Below are 19,849 nucleotides of genomic sequence, written 5' to 3'. Positions count from 1 at the left end.
GACCTAACCAGTCATGCACACTCTGGCCTTTCTTCATGTAGGCACCAATGCACCCTACATGGAGAAAACGGCCTCCCCATAGGCGCCTGGCTGGTCAGCGTCCCAACCAATCACAATGCTGCCATTGGGGAGGGAGGCTGCCTGCTTCCTGTTCCTGCCAGAGGCAGGAAAAAAAGAGAGCAGGTCAGGAGCAGAGATGACACGAGACCTGGGAAGGTAAGTTTATTTAATTTTTTTAATAACCCCTGCGAGACCTCCCACCCGCGAGTCATGCTAGCCGCGACTGGATTTTACATGCAAATTAGAGGGGCCTCACATCTTCCCTTTCGCCCGGGGCCCCAGAAGTTCTAGGACCGGCCCTGATTTATGACTACTCGAATGGGAGAAAGGCGGAGATGAAAGATGGCGGAGAGACAGTGGAGAGGCAGAGAAGAGGGTGAGACACCTAGAATGGCATTTTATTTTTATTCTTGGAAGTTTATGAAGTACAAAAGCCCTAAGGGCGTCGGAGCGCCTCAAGTTATACATTTAGTGTGACATTATGGCTGTATTTTTACTATCTTAATTGGGCACTGGGGCTCATTCTCTTTGCATTATGGCGCTTGGCACCTTCGCTTCGCCGCTGCCGTCAGTAGACAATCATGTCACACGTTAGTGACGTGAGGCGCTTTGTAAAACCTTTTTTTTCTCAAACAAGAGCCACACCTATTAGCGTTGGCGATGCTTGTTTCTTTTCTGCCTGAGGAGAAAGGAAATCGAAACCACTGCAGCAACAATTTTCGTTAGAAGATACCGGCGTAAGTTTCGTTTCTTCTGCATGAAACAAGTTTGGTGAACGCGGGTGAGATCAGGCAGAAGACGGGAGAGCCCTGCGGAGGTCAGCGAGTGAAGGCGGCGGGGGAGCAGGAAGGTAAGCGGAGAACGCGGAGAACGATTGTCACTATTACCTTTACTACCTCATGTATTTTGTTTGCTCACTATTACCTTATGTAAGTAACGTATGTTTTTGCAATCTGTTCTTTTGTAATGTTTCTCATTATGTTTCATGTCTGTTCCTAATGTGAAGCGCTCTGACGCCTTCGGGTAAAGTCCGCGCTATATAAAAATGCATAAATAAATAAATAAATAAATAAACGCTCGCGAGAGGTGGGATGAGGGTCAAGGGACGGGAGCTCTAGGCAGAAGGAAGGAGGAACCAACCAGGGCGCCTGCAAGTTTGTTTCTTCCGTCCCGACTCAAAAATGACATTTTGTCGCCAGGAGTCAGTTTTCGTGAACTGTTCGGACAGAGGTTGAATAATATTAATAATATTTTTTATGTCATAGATATTCGGTAAATTGTGCTGAACAGATATGCAAATAAGACAAAATAGGCACTTATATTGCATCATATGACAAGTATCTATCTACACGAGACTAAAGATAGTGGCTACATAACATAACTTGAACAGTAGTGTTACATAGACAGTAGCAACATACCATAAGGCACACTGCAGGTTCATCTTACCTAAAATAGCTTAACAATATAAAAAGCAACCACTGCATATTACATACCTTAAAATTACATAGAGCAACTACATAGCATGTCATAAACAACAGCAACTTAGCATTACATATAGGCAGGAGCAACATAACCATAATATAAACAAACAACAGCACCATAACATTACATATGGGCAGAAGCAATATAACTATAATATAAACAAACCACACCATAACATTACATATAGGCAGGAGCAACATAACCATAATATTAACAAACAACAGCACCATAACATTACATATAGGCAGGAGCAACATAACCATAATATAAACAGCAGCTACACAACATAAATTACAGCAGCTAAATATTACATACCAAAACACGAAATAACATAACAAACAGCATCTACATGTTACATAATAAATTATAAAATAGCATAACAGACAGCAGCTATAAGATATAGAGCCAGCAAAAATGGATATAGCACCAGCAACATAATATAACACAGAGAGTAGCAACATAAAATAACTAGACAGCAGCTACACAACATACCTTAGATACCAGCAGCATAGCATAACCTAAACAGGAGAAACCTTCCATAACATAAACAGGAGCGGAACAACATAACATACCGCAGCACCATATTACATTCCATAATATAACATGAACTGACAGGACAACATCTGCATATTACCTAACAGAACAGACAGCAGCTACGTATTACATAACATGAAATAACAGGACAGCAGCTACATATCACATAACAGAACATGAAATAACAGAACAAATAGAAGCTACATATATAAAATTAAATGACATGACAGCAGCGACATTACATAAAATAATATCACTAGGAGGATGTTGGGGTCTATCAACCGTGCTGGTGTGTGATGCTGCAGTGGTCTCATGGATGCAGTGGCACCAAGAACCACATTTTTAAAGAGCCCTCTGCACCCCAGTTATGGATGTTTTACTACTCAGCCATAGAAGGCAACAGAGGGCCCATATCCCACAGGCTCATATCCTACTGTGGACACATTCGAGAAAATGCTAAAAATGCATCTTTTCAATATTTAAGCCACTTGCTATCTCCCCCCAGCTCACAGCGCCCGGATGCTCCTTATTGAGCGGCTGTTGCAATATACAAGACTGTTCCAGTCATTCAATCTCATGCTTGCACTATGGCCCGTTACACACTTGCACTGGTGCTCGCCGATCCCTAAATAAGAACGAATGGGCAGAGGTGCAGCCTTCAGCTTACCGTCAACCCATTCCTACACCTCAATCTCTGTCCTCCCATTAGAGATGGGCCAATTGGTGGTTACATGTAAAAAGCCAGCAGCAGTGAAAGTGCTAGTGATGTTGGGGCCCATGGAAATGGCTCGTGGTGCGATGCGAAAGGACGCACAAATAGAAGCATCAAGGTCATTACACTGCACACCTACAGCAATTTCAGCCAAGACTGTTGCAAAGCTTCGGTAAATGCGCAGTGCAGCACACTGATTAGTGTTCAGTCAAACAAAAGCTCTGTTGTGAATCCTCGCACGACTCATTATCCTCCAACTCTACCTTGAGTTTCACTACATCAAGAAATCTAGTTTTTTTCAACTCCAAAGCATTGCTCTATTTATTACTTCCTACATCCTTTCCATTGACAGAAGTTTCAATACCTCTAAGCCAATCATCAATTTCTTGAGAAGTGTGACCAAGTTTTAAAGAAAACAATGTGTTTTTATTAATTTTCACATTATATCAAGTTATACATTGATTTCTCATATAAATCCAGTTGGTGCTTATTATAGTTGCTTCGTACAAAGCACAGCTGATCAAATCGACTATCTAATGAACATAAAGTACCATCGTGTTTCCCCCCCCTTCCATTCGCCATACAACTCGTTTTTGTGATGTTTAACACTTTATTACATTCATAACATTTTGCTCATTTTTTTTCAAAGCTGTAAATTTTCTCAGAAGTGTGTGTAACTTGTTCTCCATTTTTTTCGCCTATATTTATAAATAAAAACAGGGTAAACCTTGCATAGGGATGAAAATATAACGATAACAGGATTTAAAAACTGGCTATTATTCTGGGTTGTAATGGTTTCGCCTGGGCACCTTGGCTCTTGTTTGAATGTTTGTACATAATCAATGACTATATCATAGTGTTAGTTGGGCTGCGAGGGGGGCCTCCTGTTGTTGCCGTCTGTTCAATCTTTGCTGTTTCATGTGTAATTGTTTTTACCTAATTCAATAACCTTTCTCTTACTTATTGGGTCGACGTTATTGCTGGGGGCGTTGAGGGTTCGTCTCTGTTTTGGACACGGGACAACTCAGTTAGAATCACATCCCAGCTATTGACAATGGGGATCTTACGTCGCCCCAGTGTGTCTTGTCTATGAAGCGATATGCTCTCTGCCTTAGCCCAAACGATCATAGAGCTTCTACACATTTCTATGTGCGGGGGATGCGGAACCTTCCACTTTCTAGTGGTCAGTCTTTTTGCTGCCACAATCCCTATGTCGAGGAAACAGGACGTTACCTTATTGTTACGGTCCCCTGCGGTATATGTAATATGTATGTGTGCCATTCTGGAGAGAGGACTCTGTTCGTGCAGTGGGCCAAATCCTCTGCTACCGCTTTCCAGTTTTCTGTTAGAGCAGGGCATTCCCAGAGCATGTGTAATAGATCTGCATCTGTGAGCGAACATCTGGGGCATTGAGCGTATTGGCGCTTGAAGTACTGGATAATCTTTGCTGGTGTGAGATATGCTCTGTGCATAATAAATAATTGAATCCTGCTCACAGGCATATTTCTAGAGACGTGTGTGGGGCTCTGTAATATTGAGGGCCATTCTGAATTTGAAAACTGTCGGCTCATCTCAGTTTCCAAATGATGTCTTAGAGATGTCAGATCAGCAGCTGTATGGTGCTGTAATGAGGCTGCAAACCACTTGATCAAGTGACCTCCCTGACCAATGATATGTATATATTGCATGGTAAGGTGTGTGACCGGTTCCGCAGATAAGTCCCCCAACGTGGTTGAGAGTGCTGCCATGAGTGAACAATGCAATAAGAATTGTCTAGGTGGTAATTCCTCTTCTTCCACATGTGAAGTGTGTGAACGCAGCGCCCCTTCTCAGTATAAATCTCCTACATCTTGGATTCCTGCTTCCGGCCAGTGCTGTAATTCTGTCGCTGAGGTGACTGTTTTGCCCCTGGGGGTTCCTTCTAGTGCGAGGGCGGGTGTGTACGGGGTGAATGCTCGGGTCATTATAGTACTCTATGAAAGCATTTATGTGCCTCCCGCTGCAGTAATGAGTATTGAGGTTTAGTTCTTGCACAGGGGTGGAAAAGCTTCCGCAGGTATGGGAGTTGCTCGGGTGGGAGCGTGGTGGCCATATCTTCTCTTTGCCTGTCTGCCATCCATCTGGCCACCCACTGCAGTTGGGCAGCCAGGTAATACTGTTCCAGATTTGGGACCGCTAATCGCCTTGGTTGACTGGTAGATACAATTTTCTAATTGCCACACAATGTCTTGATCTGTGGAAAAATAAGCCTTTTTAGGGGCTCACTGCTGCAGGGGTTCACCCTTATCAGTCCACTGGTCCTTAAACCAACAAGATAGAGATTGGCACAGAGGCGGGAGTATAAAAAAAATATGTTTATTAATCACTCATGAGTGGGACTACATCGATACAGCACCCTTGGGCACTGTATGAGATAGTACAAGGAATACAGAGACCATGGGGTTTATATACCTTGTTTGTTGATGAATAAGCATGGAGACTCAAAGAGGAGGTACAAGCATCTACAAGAATAACTATCAACTAACACGGGCACACAAAAACCTCATACTCCGCAACGTGGGAGGGGACATAGGACAGCTTAGTCAGTTGAAACAGCCTGGCAGTTACATTCTAAAGCAGGTGCATTCTAGCAGCTACAGGTCTTTCTGAGCATGCGCAGTGGTTTGGCTCCGTAGTGAAAGAGTTAACTACAGTTGATGACTCAAACAGAATAGGAAGGCAGGCAACAGTGAGGACTTCAGAATCACATGGCTAACACGTGGCTAATGCAAATGGATGCCATAAACAAAATGGCTTCAGCTTATGCTAACACTAATTCCTGTGATTTCCACAGACAGTCCTTTTAGCATTAGCTGAAGACATCGCTCTGCAACAGAGGATACATGAACATTATCTTCCATATTAACTAGCACCAACTGGCTAATCTCTTGATCAGTTACTAGTTGAGTATGTACTTTCGGCACATTACGTTTAACTGATGTCCAAGGAATGCAAGTAGAAATACATAGGGAACAAAGTATTGGGCCACATTGGATGCACAGGCAGCAGGAACACAGAATCGCAATAAATATACATAAGGCGGATAATAACTTCCAGCCCCAAACAGAGAATAGTGTCCAGATCCATCCAGTCCAAGTCCATGTCCCTGATTCCGGGTGGATTTCAGCGGCTATTTTATGTAATTTAGAAATTGCCTCAAAAACTGAAGGGGCGTTGTCAGGGATATACACGCAGCAACTGCTCTCAATGATGCAGAATGCTTCACCACGGTCCGCTAGAACCACATCAAGGACCATCCTGTTTTGGAGCGCCACAATTCTCGCAATTTGTAGTTCTTCCGTGAGTATTTTAAGTGCCACGGCTGTCTGATTGGTTACAGCCTCTACAGCATGTGTCAAGCGACTTATTTTTCTACTGTTTAAGGCGGCACTAACAAAGAAGAATAGTCCCAAATTAAAGTCAACATACTGCTGCAGTGCAGTATCAGTTTGATCCATCTCATCATAATTTATTGTTCTCTTATATCGGTTCTTAGAAATGTCATTATACAATTTATAGTCTTTGTGGTAGGATGTAGGAGCCAAAAACACAGGTGGTAATAAAAAGGACACGTAGCAGCTACCCGACCACCCAATACGTAGGTGGTAATACCCTTTACTTCCACAAATAAAATATGTGCTGTGTGATGACAAAAAACTACTATGTTTAGTGTTTTAGTGCAATCACTTTTCCCCACAGGAATGCTACCAATACTGCTCACACATAGGTCTGCTCGCGCTCTAGTAACAGCTATAACAGGAGATCCATTTCTTTTGGTTGTTCGAGTGTTAGAGAAAACATAACGTGAGGAGGAGTTTCCTCGCCGATACTCCTCCATTTCCCATACAGTTCCTTTAGCCAGTGGATCTCCTTCCCCATCAGGGTAACACATCTTATTTAGCTGAAAATGTAGTCTTCCTACATCAGTATAAGTTATGCTAGCAACTTCAGATGGCCATAGTAGTGCAAACCAAGCCTGACAAGAACCATTGTGTGAAAACGGCAGAGGAATAAAAGGTGTTTCTCCCTTTTTCTGATGAGCTGGCATCATTCCACACACCCAACAGTTGGTAATGTTTGTAGCATTGTGGGTGTGAATAAACGTATTGTTGAGATAGGACTGTCGTGCTTCTGCTCATGATAAGAGAGAGTGTAATAATGGTGCTCAATGGGGACAGGAGCAGTGACAGTCAGTAGATTTCGAGCAGGAATTGCTCCCTCTATAACCCATGTTATCGCAGCAATGATGATAACAATGGAAGTAAGTCCAACAATAAACATAGTCTTTCGATCACAGATTCTAGCAGCAGATGATCTCTTCTCCACAGACATATTCATCTCGATGTTGGAAAACAAAACAGATGAAGTCCTTAGGTCCTGGGCGTCCGTTGATTTCTTCACTGAGGGTTGAGAACAGTATCACTACAAGGGCCCCTCCCTTTGTAGCTCAGCCTTTCACTAACCCAGGACGGTGACTCAACCAGTCTTTTTGACAATGAAGTTTCTCCTTTCCGGGGTCGCAGCTGATATCTAGATGCACCAGGGATCGTAGGGTCCGGGAAGACTTCCTCAGGTCCTGCAGGTGACGCATCAGGCCATTACAGAGATGTGCATGAGAAAAGCCGCATGAAACTTCTGCTTAATCCCCAATCCTTTCAAAACATACTCAACAACTTGTCCAATGAAATGAGGTCCGTTGTCAATCCAAAAAACTCGACAAACAGAATCTGGGGAAGAACTCCTTTAGGAGCACCTTTGCTGTAGTAAGAGCTGTATTATCTTTCGTGGTGTATGCCTCAATCCACTTACTAAAGGCACATACCACCACTATGACATACTTTAAATTATTACAGCATTCTAGCTGGGTGTAATCCATTTGCAGAACCTCAAAAGGTGCAGTTGGTATTGCAAATCCTTCCGTTGGAGTTAGTGTTCTCTATCCAGGATTATAGTGGAGAAAAATCAGACAAGATTGGACTATCTTTTTAGCTGTGCCGGTAATATCTGGATGATCCCAAGCCTGCATAAGTAGTTATGCTATTGAGGATGCTCCAACATGTGCTGGCCCATGTGCCATGTGAATCATAGGATGTAAGTAGGTTGTGGGCAATTTCCACTTGGTCATGTCTTTAGTCCTCCAACAGCCCTCATCATCCAATGTTCCCTCCTTATACCATTGATCTAATTCATCAGCCAAGGCATATCGCTGCATGTCCAGTACCTCTTGCCTGGCATCATGCCATCGTTCAGCCTGAGACTTAACCATGTACATAGATATAGTGCTTCGCTGCATTGCAGTCTCACGCACTGTGTAGTCCACAAAGGCATTGCCCTGTCCTATTTTATCAATCACTTTCTTGTGTGCGCTACACTTAACAATCGCTATTTTCTTAGGATGTGTCAAAGCAGTAAGGAGACTATGTACTAATTCCCCATGCACTATTTGTGTCCCGTGTGATGTAAGGAAGCCTTTTTCCTTCCAAAGGAGCCCAAAATCGTGAGCCACTCCAAAAGCATATCGGCTGTCGGTATCGATGTTAACAAACAGATCAGTGCTAAGCTCACATGCTCTTGTAAGCGCTATCAATTCAGCTGCCTGGGCTGACTTCTGTGGAATGCGAACTGTCTCAAATACAGTCTGAAGTGTTGTAATTGCATAAGCAGCGGATGTTGTGCCACCCAGTGTTTAATTTGTGCCTGTGCTTTCCGGTGCTCAGCACCGGCACTTATTTGCCAGTACTGGGGCTTATGACTGTCTGCCACATGGTAGTGGTGTCTGCCAATTTAGGTACGAGCACAGCAACTTCTTTTTAATGTTTCAATCCAAGTTTCCAATTATTAGTATTTGTCTCCAAATCCATTCTTATAGCTTTGGGGGCCTGTAATAGTATGAATTGCCACACTTTTAAGAGTGTGATGATTAGTAGTGTGCTGGTGCTGTCATTGGCAGTGCTGCCAGGGGCATTGGATGGTGCAAGCTCTAGTGTCCTCCTGTCGAGAACCCCTGCACTAAATATTTTACAAATTAAGCACTGGTGCCACCGGACAATTTCAAGCAAGACCCATCAACCCACAGTTCCCCGTCAACACTAGAAAGGGGCGTATCTTGAAGGTCAACATGACCCTTTGTTTGCTCTTCAATAAGGAATATACAGTCATGTGACTCTTCTAACTGAGGCTGAGTAGCTGAAAAAGGCAAGAGTGTAGCAGGGTTTAGGGTCGAACCTCTTTTCAATGTGATATGAGGGGCCAAAAGTGTCAATTCTTAACCTTTCAAACGAGCACTAGTTAAGTGTTGTGTTTTTGTTTGGTTCAGAAGGGCATCAACTGCATGGTGCACTAACACAAGCAAGCTGTGTGACAAGACTATTCCCTCACTCTGACGTATGGCGACAGACCTTGTTTGTTGCTGAATAAGCATGGAGACTCAAAGAGGCGGTACAAGCATATACAAGAATAACTATCGACTAACATGGGCAGACAAAAACCTCTTACTCAGCAACGTGGGAGGAGACATAGGACAGCCTAGTCAGTTGCAACAGCCTGACAGTTACATTCTAAAGCAGGTGCATTCTAGCAGCTACAGGCCTTTCTGAGCATGCGCAGTGCTCTGGCACAGTACTGAAGGAGTTAACTACAGTTGATGACTCAAGCAGAATAGGAAGGCAGGCAACAGTTAGGACGTCAGAATCACATGGCTAACACATGGCTAATGCAAATGAATGCCATAAACAAAATGGCTTCAGCTTATGCTAACAGTAATTCCTGCAATTTCCACAGAGCTACCCCATTAGAAATCCCTGATTAGTCTCTCTAAGGGGCAGAAAAGGGATGGGGGAATGTGTAATGGGAGGTTTGTGAAGTAGTATAAAAGCCTAGGAAGGATTACAGTTTTTGCCAGTGCTACCCTTCCCGTTACTGACAGTGGCAGAGTTGTCCAAAAGGCCATTTGGGACCAGACTGCTGTTATGGCTTTGCCCAGGGGTGGGGGAATCCTATCGCCCGACGCCCGAACCATGTTGTTTTTATTGTTGGGCAACAAGATTTAATGTCTATTTTGTCCAACGGACAAGTAGACATTAAATCACGTAAATAAAATAGGCTGTGGGCACTCTAGGGCTCACAGCCAATCATAAACGCTTGCAGAGAGCCTTTGGAGCCTTTGAAGCCCTCTGATTGGCTAGCAGCTCATGACTTCACTGGGCTCTAGCCAGTGATTGGCTAGTTAGTGAAACGTCATTACTCTCAGCAAGCAGTTTAACTTCGGGACGCCGCGAGCGGGGCCATGATTACATTTGAGGTAAAATTAAAGCACTGCCAAAGCGCCCCCCCCCCATAGCACTGCTAGTGTTGTTATTCCCTGCTTGCATACAGATGGCACTGAAACATTGTAATAGAACTTTAATGTCTGCCTGCTGACGGACCTTCGCTAATGCAGCGTCATTGTGGGTGCAGAAAGCGCGGGCTCTTAACACTGCTATTTTTCGGGATTAATTTAGCCCGTTGTGCGCATTTTTTTTAAGCTGCAGCGGTGCCTCCGCATCGTCGCTGCAGTGTACCTTTCATAATTGTAAAAAGACACTTAGCTGTTCCCTTGTAAGTTAATTGCGGGCAGCATGAGCACTGCACATATAAAGTTGCACCACATCAGTGCTGGGACTTCAGACTGAATGCGGGGGGTTAAAACGACTTTTGACTTTGGAAAGCAATAGCCGCCTCCCTGTTCTAATGCTGAAGGTGCAAAGCTCTTTGTGACCGGGATTATTAATCAGTATTTCTGCTGAAGAACGCTCCCTCCATCGCAAAAGGTCACAAAAGGCTCTTCAATTCCACCATCTCCAGGGTGCTTGTGTTTTGGCTGGCCAATTAATCAGCATAATGTTCCGTCCCGATAAAGTGAGGCAGCTCTGCACTGGGGGGGGGAAAGTAACAGATTAAAGACCTCAGTAGGAGAAAGTAAGTGAAGGTGGAGACGCGACGGAAAGAAAAGCATGCAGTGATATCGAGCGTGATCTACATTGGATTAAAGTTAACTGCAGGCGTGTGCCTATGTGGTCGGAATGGCGCTGCCTGACTGAGTATAAGGGCAACTGTCACAGTGAGCCACAATTGTTTTACTTAATTTAGCAACTTCAGCCGCGCCGCGCTCCAAGTGTAGCAGAGAATGCCTAAGGCGGGTCACAGGGAGGCACCTGATGTACCTCTAGCAGCCACTTTGTTTTTCTCTTTGACGACTACAATGATCGCCTTAATATTGTATTGGCGTCTGCCAGAATAATGTCCCCTCTGCAGGCTATGCATAAGTTCACATATATATCTCGTGCAGCTGCCAACAGTGCTACACTTAGAAATAAATGAACGTGTCCTTTTAGTAATGTAACTGGCGCTCATCTAAAGCTCTCCAATACGTTCATGTAGAGTTTGCGCTATTAAACTGCATTTCTAATAAAAGAATGACTTTTTTTGCACTCTCAGTGAGTTTCAAGGTCATATGCAAGATCAGTCATGTCTTAAAATAACTCGGCAGGAATATTAGAAACAAGTGAAATCGGGAGGTGGTGAGGGAGATATGAAGGGCACTAGCATTAAAGAAGAAGAGATAATGCAGATTTCACGTCTTGGCAGGAGTTCAAATATGGTAGTGTGTTCATTTGATAAGGGCTACTTTATACAAATAGATATGCAGAGCTCTGACAATGACCACAACTAGATCAGTCTGACTGACTGTTCTTGTGTGAAAAAGGGGGACTGGACCTCTATGAATAGCTCTGCAATGCACTTCAGTTCTGCCTCAAATAGCTCTGCAAATGCACGTTCACGTTATATTATTTAATCATAGTTCAGGATTCTTTTGGTCATTGTATCTCTACAGTCTTACTTGAATCATATGTTTGTGATGACTGTCCGTTATTTGTGATATTTCTACATGCTCTGGGATAGTCCAGTATTCTGGATAGGTGTGGCTTGTTGGCGACAGATGTTCATTATTAGTGATCATGATTTTTTTCTTTAAACAGTGAGCTAAGTAAATACTGGTTGCAATATATGTGACTGTGCAAAATCCTGCTTGAGTGCAGAGTTTATTTACAGTAGTTATCTGCTATTTGTGATGCTGCAGAATTCTTGACAGTCCGGAACTATTTAGATGCTCTTTGTGTCCTGGCTTGATACATTTAAAACTATAGCTTCCATGCTTAAATTGTGTGATCTTAGGCAAATATTTTATTTCAACCAAACTAAAGTTTTCTTTTTAATTAAGGCTCCCTGCTTTCCATTTTTACTGATTTTTACAGATAAATATAGACAGCTGGAGCCCTTATGTTTGATGTGGGACGGGAGTAGGTGGGACAAGTGGATTTTACAGGACATGTAGATCTCAGTGGCATTTTGTCCCTTGGACACGTAGATTATTTAGAAAATTCCACACCCCTGTTTGCCTAAATTGCCATCTAACAGATCTGACGGGTTTCGGTATATGCGCATTCCAAGGTAGCGCACCACTGAACTTGTTCTCTCTTCAGTGCATTTGGTTACTCAAGGGTTTAGTCTCTGCTTGTGCTGTGGCTTTTCCCGGTTGCGGACCTGTGGCTTCTTTTACCAGCTAGAGGTTTCTGCAATTAATTTCTTTACCGCACTTAGTCCTGGCCTTGCCAAAGAGCGGGGGTCTCCTTGTCCCTCTTATTGAACCTTGCGCTATTTCTCTTCTGAGCCCGTCCACTGCTCTGCTGCTGTCTAATATCCACTCTAATTCTGTGTTGTAGTGACGTTGTTTGCCTCCCGCCCTTCAGCTTGGCCCTGACTCATGGTCCTGGGTTACAGTTCCTGCTGTGGGATTAGCTGTATGGTCTGGGGTGTCCTTGGCTGCTGAGTGCCCCTATGACCTTTGCTGCACCTGTTGTAGCTTGTCTCGTGCTTTCGCTCTGCCCACCACTGCTGCTGTTCGTCACCTGGGTTGTCTTGCCACGTCACATGGGGCTCTCAATGGCAGCTCTTTTTGCTCACTGTAGGGGTTTCTGGCTTCCCTTTTTAGTGTCTGCTGCCCGTTGTGCGGTGCGCGGCAGGTATTTTGAGCGCCTATGATCAGAGGCCCCCCCGCACCCCCGAGTACACAGCTCGGAAGTTGTTAAAGCTGCTCTCTCACCCAAGCAATGCCTACCTGTGGCTCCGATGAGTAGGGTTAGGGTAGGCATTGCTTGGGTGCATAATAAAGAATTGAAACTGGCGCAAGGGCAAATGATCCTCCCCTCCAGTGTAAAAAGCTCATGGAGCTTTAGTTTGGCTCCAAAAGTAGTGTGTGCATGTTTTACAATATGCACACAATTCACTGACATTGATCATGCAGACTACATTGATTTTTGTAGAGTGGTGTAGGGATCAACCGACCTTGATTTCTTGTAGAGTGGTGTAGGGATCAACCGCTTTGGTCCTGAAGAGAAGCCAAGGGAAAGGCCTTGAAATATGTAGACCAGGGAGGAAACAGCCCATTATAACATACATCCTCCTCTCTCCATTTTTACTAATACCAGCTATAGGGAGTATTAAAATGTAGTATAAAACACAGCCAGGTATTTTTTTACTCACTACATTTCTTCTAACCCTTCCACTCTCACACCAACAGATAGTATCATCTAAATAATAAGTGCTCCCACGTCTTCGTCAGTCGCAGCACGCCCGTCCCGCTGCGGGGCGGGAAGAACCCCATAATGAAGGATGCCACTAAGGGACCTTTTGGTGGGTTGGGGTTATTTTAACAAAACATTCTGTTTTCCTATACATCCTTAAGAAAACCTACAGTCTTCTAGCCACTCACTTTAGAACCAATCTTGAAAGGATATCATTTTTCTACAGGTAAAGTGTGGACTCTCTTTGTTTTTTCATGGAATGTATATTTGAACCAGCATTCGTGTCACTAGAAACATAAACTGGTGTCTGGACCAACGGTGTCTGTGTAGATTCCCTCAATCTCAAACCCATTGGAGTAGAGGTTGGACCATTTATCCCAGTAAGGATAGATAAAGTGCCTGATTTCCTCCACTACTTGGCTGGTATCAAGGGACTGACTACATGACCTATAGTTACTGGTATAGTTAATGCATCTGGCGCATTGTGAACAGTCTGATTAGTAGAATTTGATTTTTCGGTATTACTTCCCATTGGTTTGAAAGACACATCAGGAATTTTTCACAGAAATTAGTTTCTCAAATTCGGAGACTGACTTTCATTATAAGGTGGTAGACGATTTTGCAATAACTCATTTAGAAATTAGAAATCTAATTTATCATCACTATCCAGCCCCGGGCCGTGCAGGTAAGAGCGGTGGGGCCGGGTGGGGGGGATTTCGACGGACGATGACGAGGGAACATTAAATAAATAAGAACATTTCCCTCATCATCTTCAGTCAAAATACCCCCACCCCCACCCAGCCCCAAAGCTCGTACCTGCACAGCCACAGCTGTCCCTATCTCCAGCCAAAGCTAGTCTTTTTGTCACCTCAAGGTGTTTTTTTCTTTTTTTTACACTTCCCTTCACCCTCTTTCTCTGCAAATAGTACAGGATACATTCTAGTTCCCTCTACTATGACAATTCTCCAAGCCTTTTATTGTACATTCCATCTGGCCTCAAGTTCATCTATTCAGGGTGTTCTTGTACCTTCCCTGATATTTCTGTTTTTTTTAATGAGCTATATGCTCCCATTCACCAAGTGCTTCAAACTGCATGGGTTTAGGAGGTGGTTTAATCTCATACAATTGTCTACTCAAATATTAATTCATCTTAACATTAAATGTTGCATATTGTGAAAAAGCTAAGGGACTATTGTTCTCAGTGTATTTCATCCAATGTTCAAGCCATGTACATGTGTGATATCCTCATTCTTGTGACATATACAATGCTGATGTACCCTCAGCTGATATCGGTACTCCTCCTTTAATGGGTACGGGCACATCTCCCTCAATCAAACTTTTCAAATTCTTCAGGATTTTCATTTATGTCTAATTCAATTTTGTCTTTCAGAAATGATTCCCCACAAATTATTTTAGACTACCCTTGCTTGTTTGTCTTTCTCAACCAATACCAGCACGGCACAGTATGACGTAGTCAACTTATAACAGCACGGCGTTACACCAACCGACCAATACCAGCGCAGCACACTGTGACATCAGTCTCACTCCGTGCAGCGGCTACCCCTCCTTTACAATCCTTTTAGCGTGCACTTTCTCTTAGCAAAATCCTCACACAATGCAAGCTATTTTTAATAAACTCTGTCTGCTCCTCTATAGAAATTATAGGTCCTTTCACTCAAGAACTCTAACCAGTTACAATGATCTAATCTATTTAACATACGCTTCAAGTGAAACCTCAACCAGCGCGTTCTCACTCAGGCTGATACAATTACACCTCGTGCACTGATAACACTTGTAACAACCGCAACCCTTAATCTCACAAAGATATTTCCCTTCTCTTATTGGTACTGCAGAAGCTAATAGACAGTGTCCCACCGAGAAAGAGTCCACATATGTCACTCACAGTGCATGCATCAGTCCGATAGGAAGGCACATGAAATCTGCAAAGTTCTGAAAGGCAGTATCTAATTCAGAAAGTAAGCAAGTTCTGCCAAATCTGTAAAAATCATCTTCTGCCGCATATGCTGTATTTCCGCTCCCCTTAAAAATGTGCTTCTTCCCTCCAGGTCAATGTATACTATATTCCTGTAGTTCCGTTTGTGACACCTCCTTAGTAACATCATCGTGTCAGACCACTCAGTCCACTTGTCAGTCCATGTAAGATGATTGTCGTGAGACATAAAGAAGACACATGTTATAGAAAGGGGTGGTGCAAAGCACATACTTTGACAGAGCATCCGGGACATGTGAACTACTGAATAATGATACTTTAGCATTAGGCACATGAACGAGTTCAAGAAGACAGTTTCCCATAGCAAATGTTCCCAGAGTGTCAACATTGTAGCAAATAGTCCTGGTAATTAAGTGAGAACTCCTACAATAAAACACAATCTCACTTCACATAGTAAATTTATTAAACTTTCTCTCAAGTGTAAGGGAGCACAGAATAGGGAATAAAGCAGGCCTACAAGAAAGTCAATTTAAGATGTGAAGAACATAAAACAACAGATATATACGTTTCATAAAAGGAAATAAGTATTCTAAAACTCTTTCAGCTTATATTCAGATTATTGTTCTTTATTGAATTTCAGAAATCACATGTAAGTATGCAACATTACTGCATTTTCATAGTAATAACATATACAATCATTTTAAATCATAAAATATTATCGTTTCAAATGATTTACATTAGTAAATATATAAAGATCATAATATGAAGGTTTCTGAACAGTTGTACTAAATATGAAAATGCAGCACCACTTTTACTCTTGTCATTTTCGGTGCACATTTTCACATATGCAATGATAAAATTCAGAATGAAACCTTTCAAAATCACTTGTAATTTTACTAAATCACGTTAGATTACATTAATTCTTCACACCCATCATTATTTCGATAAGAATGGTTAGTAATATTATAGCACCTAAGTACATCACTTTTACTTTTAATACACATTGAAATAGCAACTAAAACTGATTAAACTATGAACCTATATTATTTGATGCATGTGATTCCATCTATTCCAAAATGTATCTGTATGCTTTTATGATGCAGTAACTAAGTTCTATCACATATTAAATGTCATGACTCTTTAATATGTGATTAGCGCACGTCAATTCGTGAGAGTTACCCAAAATGTCTCACAATCTGTTTAGATATATAAATATATATATATATATATATATATATATATCTCAAAGGATCTAGCTGCTTATCAGCTGCATCATATTCTTACATTCACAATGCTGTGGTAGTTGAAATGCTGCAGTTGATATTCTTGTACTTCAATATTTTTAACTCTGATATTCTAACATACAACCATAGCCTATTGTTTGCTGCATTAAGTAATCCTACTAGATAGTAGTAATCAGTGTAGGGTATAATTTCATCATCAATTTCAGTGTCATGACGCTTGGTGGCCAGTAAGCAATTGTAACTTATTATCTGTCTTTATTCACAGCAAAAGTGTCCAGAAGATTGTTGCTGTTCATTGAGCTTTCACACTCAAACATAACAGTGATCGTCACTGAAAAAGAAGAAAAGGAAAGCTTCACGCCCTCTTCAGACAGTCTGGTCCCTAGTTTCAGCAGATCACAATTTGATGATGAGCCAGTTCCCTACTATGACGCGCAAGATGGAGAAATTTCAGAGTGTTGGCAAAGGAAATGGGTTACGGGCTACTGTGCATATGTCACCCGGAGAAGTGCTGTATGTTGCTGAGCCTTTTGCCTACACTGTCAACAAGCAAGGAAGGGGACTAGTGTGCGAGTGCTGCCTGCACACTACACAAAAACTCCTTCAGTGCTCTCAGTGCAAGTTTGCCAAATACTGTAGCAAAGCATGCCAGACAGAAGCCTGGCTTGACCACAAGAGAGAGTGCAAATGTCTAAAGAGTGCCAAGTCTAAATTTGACACTGACACGGTCAGGCTTGTTGGCAAGATTGTCTTCAAGATGAATCGAAAATCACCTTGTCCTTCAGAAGAGCTCTATTCTGTGTCTGAACTTGAGTCTAATTTTGGAAAAATAAGCAAAGAATATAAAAATGAGTTTGAATTATTTGCAGACATGTTAGAGATGTATCTGAAAGAAGAAATCTCAGATCCCTCCCAGTTCCTCGCTGATATAAACCTTCCTGACCTCTTTGCGAAAGTGACCTGCAACCGTTGCTCAGTTGTTAATGGAGAACTGCTAGGTGTTGCAGTTGGTCTGTATCCAACCATGTCTCTTCTCAACCACAGTTGTGAGCCAAACTGTACGACCATTTTCATAGGACGCGACCTCCACTTGCGGGCAATCAGAAAGATTCAGGCAGGAGAGGAGCTTACTATTACCTATATTGACCAACTGATGCTCACAGTAGAACGGCAGAATCAGCTCAAGGTCAAATATTGCTTTGAATGTGACTGTCGTCTGTGTCAGACACATGCCAATGATGAGAGGATGCTGGCAGGTGACAGACAAGCTTCGAATAAGACCAAGGACTGCCTATCAAAAGTGCTTGAACTACAATCAAAGAAACAGTGGAGGGAGAGCCTGGCTCTGTGCAGGGCTCAATTAGAGAAGAACACTGGACTAGTTCCAGACGAGAACATCTATCAGCTAAAAATACTGACTTATGCTATGGAGGCCTGCATGATACTCAATTTACCGGAAGAAGCTTTGCGCTATGGATACAGAGCTCTGGAACCCCTTAGACAATATACTTCAGGAATCAATGCTTCGCAAGCACTGCATATGATGAAAATGGGCTCATTACTAATGCAGCAAGCCAAGTTCCCTGAATCTATGTCTGTGTTTCAAGAAGCATATGGTATTATGAAAATATTTTATGGCAAAGAACATCCAATGACACAATTACTGATGAAGATACCAGGATGTTAACAAGGCGACTAAACACATGTTTTTTCATCTCTTCAGCTGTGCATATTTACGAGGTAAAGAACAATGGTGATACTTAGAATTGCACAAATATTTTCCATCACCCAACCAAATAGATATCCTATGTTTATATCCTTGAAATAAGTGACCAAATTGGTCATTCTTTTCACTTTCCTTCTGTACTTCCTTTTGTTGTGATTTTAGTGATCCATACGAAATCCGAACCACATCTTTCCCCTTTGTGATCAAGAGGTGTTGTAGTAGGAAGGATATCCAAGTGATGACACTGGCCTCTCTTGGCAGTTGATGGAAGTCCGACCATTTCGTAAAGGTCGCTTTCTTGTCTATTAAGCATATCTGTTGGGGTTCTGTACTCTTTTTGTGTGGTATGTAACTAGTCTTTATGCTCCCCTTTTGCCCCTTCTTTTGACCACCAGATTTGTTTGTAATGGATATAATTTGAATTGGGGATTACATCTGTGAGTTGGTCAGTAAACTGTCCCTAGGACCTTCTTCCCTTTGTGGATTCGTTTGTTACATTATATAGATACTTAAAATTGGGCATTACATGTGATTTGCTTTTGCTTAGTGTGGCATTGCTCTTAGGTAGAGCTATCTCAATGAAAATAAATTGTTTTTGGAGTACACTTCCAACACGTAGGAATGCTCATGTGGCATAGATTTTGAATAGGTAGAGAATGAAGGAGGAAGAGAAGGAGGGGGTAATACATCCGTATAGAGTGACTAACTAGTTGAAATGGATGTCTCTGCTGCAGCAACATGGCTTATTGTCAATTAAACTGTTCAAAATTGAAACTGTAATTTGCTTGCGTTATAGAGAAATGTGGGTGTTTGTATTAATGTAACTGTGATGACAATAAAGGCTGAAAGAATCCCTCCTGCTCAGTGTGGTCCATGAAGGAAATATAATGTCTTGATTTTATTTCTGACTCAAACTGGCCCCTTTTCAGCTTGCTAAAATCAAGTGGAGGACTAACTAAATAGAGCAGCCAATTAGAGAGCACAGGAAGCAGGGAACAGATCATACAGAGGAAGCTGAGAACAGTTTTGGCCCTGCATACTCCAATGGTGTTATTAAGTCTGTCATGATTTCATCTGTTCATCCTTTTGCTAACATTCAAAAGCATATGATAGAGACATTTAAAAAAAGTGAATGGTTGACACAAATTAATCTCTGTTAGACTGTACTGGATAGCATTCAAGTTTATATGGAAAACACAGATGTGGCCTACTTCTCAAAGTAGGTGATATGTTGCTTATCTGGCTGTAAGTTATTAACCACATATTAGCTTGCTGCCATGGTAGTGGGCTGTTCTGTTAAAGTTCCAGCATTCAGTGGGGTTCCAATGTTCGGTACTGTGTGGGCCTGTAAAGCTGCCAGTTGCCGCTGGAAGTCAATGGACCACCTCACGATGCTGTTTAATAAATGCCTCTCCATAGTCTGACAGCCTGTGCCTTATCCCATGTTTTGTGCTACCACAAAGTGATAATGCACAGACT

General features: G+C 42.4%; 1 pseudogene across 3 annotated transcripts; it reads left to right on the top strand.

Annotated features, from left to right (window-relative positions):
- Window positions 1-195: 195 nt before the first annotated feature.
- LOC144755515 (histone-lysine N-methyltransferase SMYD3 pseudogene) lies at window positions 196-19,223 on the top strand (annotated as a pseudogene). Of its 3 annotated transcripts, none has more exons than XR_013594919.1 (2): window positions 196-216; window positions 16,910-19,223. The product of XR_013594919.1 is annotated as a histone-lysine N-methyltransferase SMYD3 pseudogene, transcript variant X1 (transcript). The 3 variants fall into 3 exon arrangements; XR_013594920.1 differs by lacking the exon at window positions 196-216 and adding an exon at window positions 706-910; XR_013594921.1 differs by lacking the exon at window positions 196-216 and adding an exon at window positions 717-989.
- Window positions 19,224-19,849: the final 626 nt, after the last annotated feature.

The sequence above is a fragment of the Lissotriton helveticus genome, chromosome 5_1, assembly GCF_964261635.1.
Source record: "Lissotriton helveticus chromosome 5_1, aLisHel1.1, whole genome shotgun sequence".
Classification (NCBI taxonomy): Eukaryota; Metazoa; Chordata; class Amphibia; order Caudata; family Salamandridae; genus Lissotriton; species Lissotriton helveticus.
Note: the sequence above shows the minus strand (reverse complement) of the source record. Positions and strands in the feature narration are given on the sequence as shown.